This window comes from Dendronephthya gigantea, unplaced genomic scaffold, assembly GCF_004324835.1.
Source record: "Dendronephthya gigantea isolate DGI-Jeju-01 unplaced genomic scaffold, DenGig_1.0 000144F, whole genome shotgun sequence".
NCBI lineage: Eukaryota > Metazoa > Cnidaria > Anthozoa > Malacalcyonacea > Nephtheidae > Dendronephthya > Dendronephthya gigantea.
The window spans coordinates 448,155-460,592 of NW_021163154.1; the positions used below are offsets into that span (position 1 = coordinate 448,155).

Here is a 12,438-nt window from a genome sequence, read left to right on the forward strand (position 1 = left end):
TTTCAACGCAAACACATTTGTTTTGACACTAAAACGTTTTCTGGGAGGGCCAAAGCTAGCCTCGTACCCAGGCGCTTTAATAAAAAACATTGTAAATTATATAACGTTGCATTCAGTTATTATATAGAGGTCAGCTGAAAGAATTAAGCCAAGCGCGTGGTGGTGCTTGGGGTGGTTATATTTTGCGAGGAAGCGCCTGGCAGAAAATGATAGATTTCTGAAAAACGTTTTTATTTTTGCAGGTTTTTTTATTGTTTATTGAATAAGCGAGTCTAGCTAAATTATTGTAGGATTATACTAAAAATAATATTACATACTGTACAATGACGTTGTCATTGAGAAATAATCCGGATATAAATTTGTCTTTATCTCTTTATTCCAGTCTATAGCGATTTTCTAAAATAAACATCCCCGCGTTTAATATGATAAATTATGAGTCAAAAGAAGAAGAAGAAACACAATTCTTAATCTATATTTATGATTAAGAAATGCTACAGCTGTCGTATTATATGCTTCCATATGTCTATTTCAGTGAAAGAACATTCCATCTTTCGCCTCGTGAAATATTCCTACAATTGTATATCATAGTATCATACACATTCATCATTAGTCTAATAATTAATAACATTAATATGATCATTTCTACAACCTTCTGTTACAGTATTTAACTGTGAAATGATGTTTTCTAGGCCTGTGTTGTAAATTACCAACAATCCTGCGTGGAATGCTGTTCTACAAATCAGCCTGCCGGAGTTTCATCTCACTTTTTGCCATCGATCGTCGATTGTTGTTCCAGTTGTACCATGTCATTCCGCCTGAAGATATACCTGCCCTGGGGAATAAACCGTTGAGATTGGAGTTTCCGCATGTGTTGTCATGGTTACTGTACCACCATGCACTAGTGTGGAGAACAGCACAGTTAAATTCACTCGACATATGTCGTTATCTCTATCTTTGGTACTGAATTTTGCCCCGTTATTATCAATCAATGAATCTCCAGCATTTTCTAAAATTAAATTATATTAATTTTCAGTTCGTATTTACTATAGCAGATACAACAACACAAACTTATTGTATCATGAAAATATTAAATTTAACTATTCTTTTAGGCCTTATGGCTGCTTTCCACGCAGTTACGCGTTTTCTATACGCAGGTACACGCACGGAAATTTTTAAATGCTCCTAAATTTTTATTATTTAACACCAAGGTCAAGTGAATAAATCGAAAGAACTTAGTTTTCTGTATATATTTTAGTACGCATTTAGTTGACCTAGATGCTAAATAATAAAAATTTAAAAGCATATAAAATAGATCCGTACGAATACGTGCGTATAAAAAACGCGTAAGTGCATGGAAAGCAGCCTTAAGTTTCATTTTAAATTTTACGTGCGTTTACGTACGTACAAGAAACGCCACTATGGAAAACAGCCCTAAATTTATGGCAGTCCAAAGTCGGCCGGACTTTTATTATTACATCAATCTTATCAGTAACTAGTGCCAGTTCACCTCCTAGGCAAAAATTTACAACGCTTATTAAAAGCAATTCCACTTTTTTAACATCAGTTTCTCGTAAGTTATCATGCTTTATAAAACAAGCCAGTAATTCTCCACTATTCGGTTTGCCTTTTCATCGTAACTAGGCCTTTGAAGATGCTAAGCATCATGGGGTGAGTTTAAGCAGGAACAAAGAGAAAATGAGATCGAGGTAAAACATGTGATTTCATTTTGTTTTTCACGTGAAAACGTGAAGGAAACTGATTTGCTATAAATGTTTTAAATATCATGATGGCGTACATATTACATACCTTTTGGAGCACATTTCACTCCAGCATCTTCAAAATGATGACAGTCATGGACTCCCCAGCCTCTATGGGAACAACTGACCAGATTTTGCTCATTCCCAGAACAACGAACATCGTCTAACCATATCATCCCTGAACCAGAAGGAACAAGTTTTCCCTGAAGGGCCGCAAGGGCTTTCTGATAACCAAGTTGACGACACACAACTTGAGCATCCTTGATATCCCATTTGTCGTCACAGATTGTTCCCCATTTTCCCTAATGAAATACCTCCACACGACCAATACCCATGAAACTTAATGGCCCTTGCAGCCTCACTGTTTGATCTAAAATTATGGTAATGATCCTGTGAGTTATTAAAAACTGTTCACTAAACCAACATTGAGTAAATTTAGGAGCAAAATATCATTCAAAAGAGCAAAATAATTCTTTAGTAATTCCGGGCAAATTTATAAATTACTATTTTATCTTTTTTAGCATTCCTAAATAAAATTCATTAAAAATGCTTTTAAAAAGAAGACTTTGAAATGCTTTGGTACTTAGGTACCTATTTCTACGCGTCCCACTACACTAGGAGGGAACTTGCACTAGTAACTGATAAATCTTAAGTGCAAGTTCACCTCCCTGGCAAAAATATACAAGGCTCATTAAAAGCAATTCCAGTTTTTTACCATCAGTTTCTTGTAAGTTATCATGCTTTATAAAACAAGCCATTCTTCACTATTCAGTTCGCCTTGTCTTCGTAACTAGGCCTAGGAAGATGCTAAGCATCATGGGGCGAGCCTAAGCAAGAACAATGAAAGCGAGGTAAAACATGTAATTTCATTTTGTTTTCCTCGTTGAGACTTAAGAAATCACAGTTTTAAATCCAGGGAGGTAATTTGACAGTAAATCACTGTATAAGAGTAGGACATAATTTTTGAAAACATAACTTCTACCGTATTTTTTCCAAATTTCATGCAATTTTTTTCCGAAGCATGCAACATTATGTTATCTGTGTTTGCATTCTGATGACATTAAAAAAAAGCTAAAAATATTTCACGTGAAAACGTGAAGGAGGCTGATTTGCTAAATGTATTGGATATCATGATGGATTACATACCTTTTGGAGCGCATTTTATTCTAGCATCTTCAGAATGATGACAGTTGTGGACTCCCCAGCCTCTATGGGAGCAACTGGCCAGATTTTGCTCATACCCAGAACAATCAACATTGTCTAACCATATCTGCCCTGAACCAGAAGGAACAAGATTTCCCTGAAGGGCGGCAAGGGCTTTCTTATAACCAAGTTGACGACACACAACTTGAGCATCCTTGATATCCCATTCGTCGTCACAGATTGTTCCCCATGTTCCGTTATGAAATACCTCCACACGACCAATACCCATGAAACTTAATGGCCCTTGCAGCCTCACTGTTTGATCTAAAATTATGGTAATGATCCTGTGAGTTATCACCAACAGTTCACTAAACCAACATATAGTGAATTTAGGAGCTAAATACCACTCCAAAGAGCAAAATAGTTCTTTAGCAATTCCGGGAAAATTTAAGAATTACTATTTTATCTGTTTTAGAATTACTGAATGAGATTCATTCAAAACAAGACTTTGAAATGCTTTTATTAACGCAATAATTATACACTGCAGTACGTAAACAATTAAACATTCAATCTTTTCTCATTGAACTGGCCTTTGACCAAGACGTTCCATGTCAAAAATTTATTTCCAAAAGAGGAGAGTTATTATTTAAAATTTCATTTTTGACGAACCAAAGAGAAGACATGGTTTAACTGAAGTCTGTTCGCAAGCGGAAAAAAGCTAATTCCAATTATTTCGTTGCAAGGAATGTTGGATTATCAAATTCACCTGTTTCAAAACAATTTACCCCAGCATCATCAGAATGTTGACAATTATGAATTCCCCAGTTCTTAGACAGACAATTAGTTAGTTCTTGTTCATTCCCAGTGCAATGAACGTCGTCTAACCATATCGGTCCAGTGCCAGAGGGAACATACTTTCCTTGCAAGGCCTCGTTAGCTTTTTGATAACCAAGTTGACGACACACAACTTCAGCATCTTTAATATCCCAGTTATCGTCACAGATTGTCCCCCATTTTCCGTTATGGAATACTTCCACACGACCTGTACCATTTGATCTTAATGGCCCCCGTAACCTGATAGTTGGTCCTGAAAATGAGGATGCGATAATAATAAAACGGCTGATTTTTTAAGATCACGATAAGATTTATTATCTTCTCAATTATGGATTGCAAATTGAAATTGAGCCTAAATTTTGGCCTTCCATTTTAGCCATTACTAGTAAAATACAAAATACTTGCCACGAAAGAGGGTTGACCAGTTTTTTAATACTTTATATGATTGCAAGAACCCATGCATGCAACAGACTCAGTTACACAGGGTTGAATCCACACTAAAATTGTGAAATGACTCAAAAATCTGGTTGACTACAGTACTGTCAAAAAATAACTTAACAAATAATGGTTAATCTACGTTAAACCTCGGTCTGATCGCGGTTGAACCGAGCTCAGACCGAGGTCAAACCGTGGTGAGACGGAAGTTTAACACCTCGGCTTATATTAACTTGGTCTGACTAACATTTCTGAAGATTTTTTCGATATGATTATTGTGCTGTCGATCTCAGCTGTTAATATATAAAACATCGTTAGGAACCGAAAAGCAACTGCAAACGTATTCTTTCATTTGCAGTCAACCGCGGTTTCTATTCGGTCGACCGCGACCGAATCGCAACCGCAACTGCAGTGTCAGGGCAGTTTTCCACTATGCGGAATTTTTCGACCGAACGAAATTTTTCTTCGATTTTCTTTTTAATTTTGACCGCGGTGAAGGGAATCCGCCAGGGTCGAACTCTCACATTTGAAAAGAATATCAGACGAAAAATTCCGCCTTCGGTCGAATAATTCCGCCTCGTGGAAAATCGGCCTTAGGTTATTTCTGGACAGTACATGTATATTTACCCTCTGTGGAAAATCCATCAACGTGCAGTTTATAACCATCAGATTCAGAACTCACAGAAAACATCGAATAGTTTACAGAAGCTATCGCATCACCAGACTTCAGGATAATTCTTGATGTGTTTTGACCAGATTCTGTTAAACGATGTATTTTGTCTAAACCAAGCCAAAAATTCCCAGAGAGAGTGCCAAATCCTGCTTTATATTCGGACCAACCACGATAAAAATCCACACTTGGATCTTTCCTTCTCTGAATCACCGTCCATCCTCCTCCATTGGTTGTCATATCACACCAGACTTTAAAAGAACCCTTACCATCCGGATTTATTGTGTAAATTCCATCAGATCTCCTACCAGACTTGTACCAATATGCGCAACTTTTATCTGAAACTGGTTAATATTACAATAAACATAAAAAAAATGTACTAGGAAATGTTTATGCCTTGTCAAATAGTAGCTGAACGCAACGTTATATGTTTTTCTGCTAAAGCGCCTGGGTACAAGGCTGAAGATTGAAGGAAGCTGATTGATAAGATTTGGTTACAAAAATGTAAATGCCGATTACCACAGTTCACTCCAGCGTCTTCAGAATGACGACAGTTGTGGACTCCCCAGCCTCTATGGGAACAACTGGCCAGATTTTGCTCATTCCCAGAACAATGCACATCGTCTAACCATATCTGCCCTGAACCAGAAGGAACAAGATTTCCCTGAAGGGCCGCAAAGGCTTCCTGATAACCAAGTTGACGACACACAACTTGAGCATCCTTGATATCCCATTTGTTGTCACAGATTGTTCCCCATTTTCCGTTATAGAATATCTCCACACGACCAGCACCATTTGAACTTGAAGGCCCTTTTAACTGGATTGATAGACCTGGAATATATGACAACAGACTAGTAAGCGACCAGCTGCGCTTCCAGCGTTAGTAAGATTAAATTAATACAGCTCCAACTTGCAATCATATTAATAAATTTTTGCAAAATTATTCTTGGAGATTATAGGAATTACACCATGGCATAAAGGAAAGATGGATAGATATCCATCTCAGCTGTAAAGTGCCCAAATGCAGACCTCTTGCATTTTTGCTGGCAAATGTTTATTACGTGATATATTGTGTGATATTCTTCATTTGTCATTACGTCATTGTTTTATGACATCTGCCGTGTGACCTTCAATCATTTTTAAAAGCTTGGGAAAGGTAACCAAATTAGCGACTTAAAACACAAACCCAGATCCCCGGCGCCCCCTTTTCAATGTTATGTCCCAAGTAGTAGTTGTTCGCAAACGTGTAACCAACACTGATTGGGGGAAAGTGGGTGGGGTGAGATGTATGGTTATAATCATATATAGTAAATATTAGTAAAGAATAGTAATACCTAACTACCATTAAAAATGATTGTAATTTCACTGTTTTTGCATTTCCGGAGATGAAAACACATTTCAAAATAAATTATTTTTTTTATATCAATTAAAAAACCCAAAACTTACTACTAAAATTAAACGGCAGAAATAATGAAAAATGACAAGGAATGATGGCTTCTGTATGACATCTGTATTTTGGGAAAATTTTAGGACACGAAGTTACATTTCTGATAATACGTATTCTGTGACGCGGGTATGTAACAGGTTGCCCAAATTCTATGTAATGGGCCGTGATCATCAGAATTTTTACGTACGCGCAAAATCTGAACGAATAAAAACTGGTAATTAGCAACTTTCTGATCGCATGGCAAAATACAAAATTAACTGTAACTTCGCAAACGTTTTTGTAAAAGTGCTTTAAAAACTTTATAAAGAAAAAAATTGAAAAGATTGGATAAAACTGAGCGATAACTAAAAAAAATATATACAATTTAAGGCTTTTGAAAAGGTAGGTGTCGGATTTATAATGTAAATTCCATCAGATCTTCTGCCAGACTTGTACCAATGTGCGCAACTTTTATCTGAAACTGCTGAATATTACATTAAACATAAAAAAGAGTTCTAGGAAATGTTTATGCCTGGTTAAAATTTATAATCTACAGCTGTAGTTGTTTTGGTGCTTTCAGTTAGCCCCAGGCTCGGTGATTACGAGCCTAGATAGTAGCTGAACGCAACGTTATAGGTTTTTCTCCTAAAGCGCCTGGGTACGAGACTGAAGATTGAAGGAAGCTGATTGATAAGATTTAGTTGCAAAAATGTAAATGCCAATTACCAAAGCATTTCACTCCAGCATCTTCATTATGAACACAGTTGTGGACTCCCCAGCCTCTATGGGAACAACTGGATAGATTTCGCTGCTTCCCAGAACAACGAACATCGTCTAACCATATCTGCCCTGAACCAGAAGGAACAAGATTTCCCTGAAGGGCCGCAAGGGCTTTCTTATAACCAAGTTGACGACACACAACTTTAGCATCCTTAATATCCCATTGGTCGTCACAGATTGTTCCCCATTTTCCGTTATAGAATATCTCCACACGACCAACACCATTTGAACTTGAAGGCCCTTTTAACTGGATTGATACACCTGGAAATTATTAAAACCAAATTATAAGCGACCAGTGGCGGTTCCAGATTAAGTCGGATTAAATTAATACAGCTCTAACTTGCAATCATATTAAGAGATTTTTGTAAAGTTATTGTTGGAGATTACAGAAATTACACCCTGGCATAAAGGGAAGCTGGATAGATATCCATCTCAGGTGTAACGTGTCCAAATGCAGACCTCTTGCAGTTTTGCTGGCAAATGTTTATTACGTGATATAATGTTTGATATTCTTCATTTGTCATTACGTCATTGTTTTTATAACATCTGCCGTGCATGTGACCTACAATCATCTTCCAAAGGGTTGACAGGTAACCAAATTTCCGATTTAAAACACGAGCCCAGATCCTTCTCGCCCCCTTTTCAGTGTTGTGTCCCAAGAAATCGGATATTTATTTTGTAAACGTGTAACCATCACTGATTGGGGGAAGGAGGGTGGGCTGAGATGTATGGGAATGATCGTATATAGTAATATCGTATATAGCAAATTTTAATATAGATTTTGTTTAAAAATAGTAATTGCCCAATTACTTTTAAAAATGATTGTATTTCACTAATGTCTTGGCATTTACGGAGATGAAAACACATTTCAAAATAAATTAATTTATTTTTATGAATTAAAACCCAAAAATTACTACTAAAATTAAACGGCGAAATAATGAAAAATGACAAGGAATGATGGCTTCTGTATGACGCCTGTATTTCGGGAAAATCTTAGGACACAAAGTTACATTTCGGATAGTACGTATTCTGTGTCGCGGGTATGCAACAGGTTGCCCAAATTCTATGTAATGGGCCGTGATCATTGGAATTTGTACGTACGCACAAAATCTGAACGGATAAAAACTGGAAATTAGCAACTTTCTGATCGCATGGCAAAATACAAAAATAACTGTAATTTTGCAAACGTTTTTGTAAAAGTCCTTTAAAAACTTTATACAAAATAAAATGTGAAAAGATAGCATAAAACTGAGCAATAACTATAAAAAATATGCAATTCAAGCGTTTTGAAAAGATAGTTAGGTGTCGGATTTGTTATGTAAATTCAATCAGATCTCCTGCCAGACTTGTACCAATGTCCGCAACTTTTATCTGAAACTGCTGAATATTACAATAAACATAAAAAAATTACTAGGAAATGTTTATGCCTAGTTAAATTTACAATCTACAGCTCTAGTTGTTTTGCTGTTTCCAGTTACCCTCAGGCTCGGTGATTATGAGCCTAAATAGTAGCTGAACGCAACGTCATATATTTTCCTATTAAAGCGCCTGGGTACAAGGCTGAGGATTGAAGGAAGCTGATTGATAAGATTAGGTTGCAAAAATGTAAACGCCGATTACCAAAGCAGTTCACTCCAGCATCTTCAGAATGATGACAGTCATGGACTCCCCAGCCTCTATGGGAACAACTGGCCAGATTTTGCTCATTCCCAGAACAACGAACATTGTCTAACCATATCTGCCCTGAACCAGAAGGAACAAGATTTCCCTTAAGGGCCGCAAGGGCTTTCTGGTAACCAAGTTGACGACACACAACTGTAGCACTCTTGATATCCCATTGGCTGTCACAGATCGTTCCCCAATTTCCGTTATAGAATATCTCCACACGACCATTACCATTTGAACTTGAGGGCCCTTTTAACTGGATTGGTTGACCTGGAAATTATGACAACGGACTAGTAAGCGACCAGTGGCGGTTCCAGCGTAAGTGAGCGAGATTAGATTAATACGTCTCTAACTTGCAATCATATTAATTAATTTTTGTAAAGTTATTCTTGGAGACTATAGGAATTACACCCTGGCATAAAGGGAGGATGGATAGATACCCATCTCAGGTGTAAAGTGTCCAAATGCAGACCTCTTGCAGTTTTGCTGGCAAATGTCTATTACGTGATATACTGTGTGATATCTTTCATTTGTCATTACGTCATTGTTTTTATGACCTCTGCCAGTCTGCCGTGTGGCCTACAATAACTTAAGCAAGTGACGTTCTTACAGCCAACGGCAATGTGACTGTCGCAAAAAGCCTGCATGGAAACTGCTATGCCGTTCCCCGCGAATTTCAAAGCATTTAAGCAAACTGCAGCGACGGGAGATGTCTTCGTTTTGAGAAATTAGAGAGTTTTGTTTAGTACTGTTTGAAGAAGGTGTTCTGACGGAAGAAGAGTTTATTTTATTGCACTTAGCGTACGATTCAAGGAATCCAGAGTTTCCAAACAGCAATTATTCGCTATTCGCTTTGTCTGGATGACATGAACGAAGCCGAATGTTTAGCAGAATTTAGAATACAAAAGCGCGACCTTCAGTTGTATTTCTTCAGAAAACTCTACAAATTCCCGATGTAATTAAATGCCCACAAAGAACGACCTGTTCTGGACTTAAAGGACTGTGTATGGTCTTGTACCGCCTCGCATATCCATGTCGATACTCCGATATGATTTAACGCTTTGGCCAATCGGTTCCGGAAATGTGAATGATATCAAATTTATTTACTGATTTTATACATGATAATCACGGACATAGAGTAATTCAATGGAACCCACACGTTCTAAATCTAGGCTTAGTTGCCATTTGTAGCCAAATTTTATAGCCTGTTTCCGCCACGTTTTAGAGATAACGGCAAAATAGCCAGGACCGTAACTAGAACGATAATTGGGGGGTGTTTATATATTCACATATTAAGTTTTGCCCGACGGATTTTTGGACCAGGAACTTGTCCCCACACGCGGCTAATCTTGTTGTTGTTGTTGTTGTTGTTGTTGTTGTTGTTGTTGTTGTTGTTGTTGTTGTTGTTGTTGTTGTTGTTGTTGTTGTTGTTGTTGTGTTTGTTGTTGTTTTTGTTGTTGTTGTTGTTGTTGTTGTTGTTGTTGTTGTTGTTGTTGTTGTTGTTGTTGTTGTTGTTGTTGTTAGGGGGTGACGCTCTTTATTATAAAAAAGCCTAAGGCTCCGTCAATTCGCATCAGATCGCAATTAAACTTCGCACAACTATCCTTAGCGATATTCCCATCGATTGACGGAGTTACAATTTTGATTTTTCTATTTTAAAGAAATTTAGAAGCAACTCAAAATTGTAGCGTAGTAATGCGTATAGATTATATTCAATATTAGTATGCGTAACTGAAGCAAGTTCGTATGGCTAAGGCTCCGTCATTTCGCACCAGATCGTGATAAAACTTCACACAACTATCTTAAAGGTTATTCTCTATCGACTTACGGAGTTAAATTGTTTGTGCTTGTATTCTGCAGAAGATTTGCAAGCCATGTCAGATTGTGACGGGAGGCAAATTTTAATATTATTAATATTCATATACTCTTTGTTTTGTACACAATATATATTCATGACTATAAGACCATTGCGTTAAATGCGTTTCTCTCTAGGGCATTTCTTATTTTTTATTTATTTGTTTAGGGTTTGCCCAGCATACATATACATAAAAACGACTATAATGACAGTGGCACGGTGCACGCAACGCTAGCTTCTCGCCAGCTACAGCGGCATAGATTAGGACATAGATGTGCAACTCGGCATATTTTAAGTGGCTTTGTATTGAAAGTAGATGAAAAATGTAGAAAAGCGATAATTTTAACATAACCGCAAGATTGCCTAGGTTCATACATATTTGAAATTTCATCCTGGAGGGAAAGATTGAATCTATACTTCACCAGTTCCTGGTCCAATAGTACGATCGTACTTGTTATTGTAAGCTATTGCACTTACAAAAGAAACCCGTCGGGCAGAACTGAATATATGAATAATACCCCCCCCCCCCAATTATCGTTCTAGTTACGGCCCTTAAAATAGCCCATTAAAGGTTGGCGCCGAGTCGCGACGGCAACAACTAAACCAAAAACTATTTACCGGAAGTGAAACTGACTTCCGGTAGCCGTCGCCGCGTTCAAAAACGTCAGTGCTTAAGTTTCCTAATCATTTGCAAAAGGGTTGGGAGAGGTAACCAAATTTCCGATTTAAAACGCGAGCCCAGATCCCTCTCCCCCCCTTTTCAGTGTTGTGTCCCAAATAGACGGACATTTTGTTCGAAAACGTGTAACCAACACTGATTAGGGGGAGGGGGGTGGGGAGAGACTATGGCAATTATCTTATATAGTAGATTTTAGTTAAGAGTAGTAATTGTCCAAATCACACTTGTGACTACAAGTCACACTCCCACTTCGCGATCGTGCGATTTTGTAATCCTGCGTTTGATTTCACACCAAATCGCACTCCACTCAGTGCAATTACCATTATTAATCAGTTAATTAATTAAGTGATGAAGCCTCAGATTAACGTAGGTCAAAGTATAATAAATACAGCAGCGTTACTATGTTCAGTAGTTAAAATGCTATTAACCTACCTTTAGTTACCACAATTGTTACATGGCATTCAATAACAAATGATTGAATCTCGTTGCTGTACGTATAGCTGTAGTTCTGTGTGTAATTTCCAACAGCAAAATATCCACTGGTTGTTATCGGATTACCTGAACTTTGTATGGTTGGGCAACTCGGTTTAGGTTCTACCCAACTGACAAAGGCCCTTCCCGAATAGTTTACATCTTTTTCCACTTTTTGCGGACATGGACATTCACAGGCTAAAAAAGGAAAACGTTTTTAAACACGAAGAAAAGAAAACAACTAAGGATTCTGTATACCAAAATAGCAACTGATCGGTACAAAGTTCTGAGGGCGCTTTCCTTTTATACCTTAAAAACGGCCAGACCGGTCCTGTTGTATTTCAGTACGGACAGAATACTGGTATTTTGGAGTGTTTTAAGAAATCTGAATCCAGATTTAATGTTATTTACATCTATTATATTTTTAATGAAATCCTGTATTTCAATTCAAAATACGACCGGTCTGACCATTTTGGCCGCTTAATGGAAAGCGCCCTAAATCATTTTTCTGAGGTAGCTTTGACGGCTTATATTGGGTAAATATTTTAAATTTAGACTTTTAGATGAAAAAAATATGAAAAAAATATTTGACAATGTTGAACAAAACGAGTTTTTTGCGCAAACATCGGTATTCCATACGTCTGGCGCAAAGTCAAAGAAAATTGATCTTCAACTCTCCCTCTCCTTCGGAAAAAGCAACATAATTATGTTTCCCTTATAAAA

The 12,438-nt window shown here is 37.4% G+C and overlaps 1 pseudogene; it reads right to left on the reverse strand.

Moving 5' to 3' along the window:
- Positions 1 to 806: 806 nt before the first annotated feature.
- LOC114536771 lies at positions 807 to 5,079 on the reverse strand (annotated as a pseudogene).
- Positions 5,080 to 12,438: the final 7,359 nt, after the last annotated feature.